Here is a 1172-nt window from a genome sequence, read left to right as displayed (position 1 = left end):
TATTTTTTAATTTTTTTGAAAATTTATTTATTTATTCATGATAGAGAGAGAGGGGCAGAGACACAGGCAGAGGGAGAAGCAGGCTTCATGCTGGAAGCCCAACTCGGAACTCGATCCTGGGACTCCAGGATCACTCCTCAGGCCAAAGGCAGGCGCTAACCGCTGAGCCACCCAGGGATCCCCACAAGTAGAAATTTAAAAATATCACTTATAATAGTGCTAAACATACCCAATACTTAGGGGGAATATTTTCCACAAGATGTGAAAGACCTATACATTGAAAACTCCCAAACTTTGCTATGAGGAACTTAAGATGACCTGAATATAATGGAGATAAATACATGTTCATGGGACAAAAATCAATATTATCAAGAAAAGCCACTTCTCTCCAAATTGACCAATAGCTTCAATGCAATCCCAATAAATATTAACCAGGCTTTTTTCTTTCCTTTTTTCACAGATGTTGGACAAATGTATTCTAAATTTATAACAGAAATGCAAAGACCCTAGAATGCCAGTATAACTTTGTCACTCTTTATCCCTCAATTTTTCCTTCCCCTGTCTCTTCCATCCTTTCTTCTGTCTTGTCTCCATCTTTTCTTTCTGTATTTCCATGTGACATATGTTAAATAATCTCATATTATCTTACATGGTCCCTTCTCCTTATTCTTACCTCCTACTGTAAATATTTATTTCTCTTTTACCTCTTCTATTTTTTTAATTTTTTAAAATTTTTTAATAAAATAATTTTTATTGGTGTTCAATTTACCAACATACAGAATAACACCCAGTGCTCATCCCGTCAAGTGTCCCCCTCAGTGCCCTTCACCCACTCACCCCCACCCCCGCCCTCCTCCCCTTCACCACCCCCAGTTCGTTTCCCAGAGTTAGGAGTCTTTATGTTCTGTCTCTCTTTCTGATATTTCCCACACATTTCTTCTCCCTTCCCCTATATTCCCTTTCACTATTATTTATATTCCCCAAATGAATGAGAACATACACTGTTTGTCCTCCGATTGACTTACTTCACTCAGCATAATACCCTCCAGTTCCATCCACGTTGAAGCAAATGGTGGGTATTTGTCGTTTCTAATGGCTGAGGAATATTCCATTGTATACATAGACCACAGCTTCTTTATCCATTCATCTTCCGATGGACACCGAGGCTCCTT

The sequence above is a fragment of the Canis lupus genome, unplaced genomic scaffold (assembly GCF_011100685.1).
Source record: "Canis lupus familiaris isolate Mischka breed German Shepherd unplaced genomic scaffold, alternate assembly UU_Cfam_GSD_1.0 chrUn_S2262H2462, whole genome shotgun sequence".
Taxonomy (NCBI): Eukaryota; Metazoa; Chordata; class Mammalia; order Carnivora; family Canidae; genus Canis; species Canis lupus.
This window is presented reverse-complemented; position numbering follows the sequence as displayed.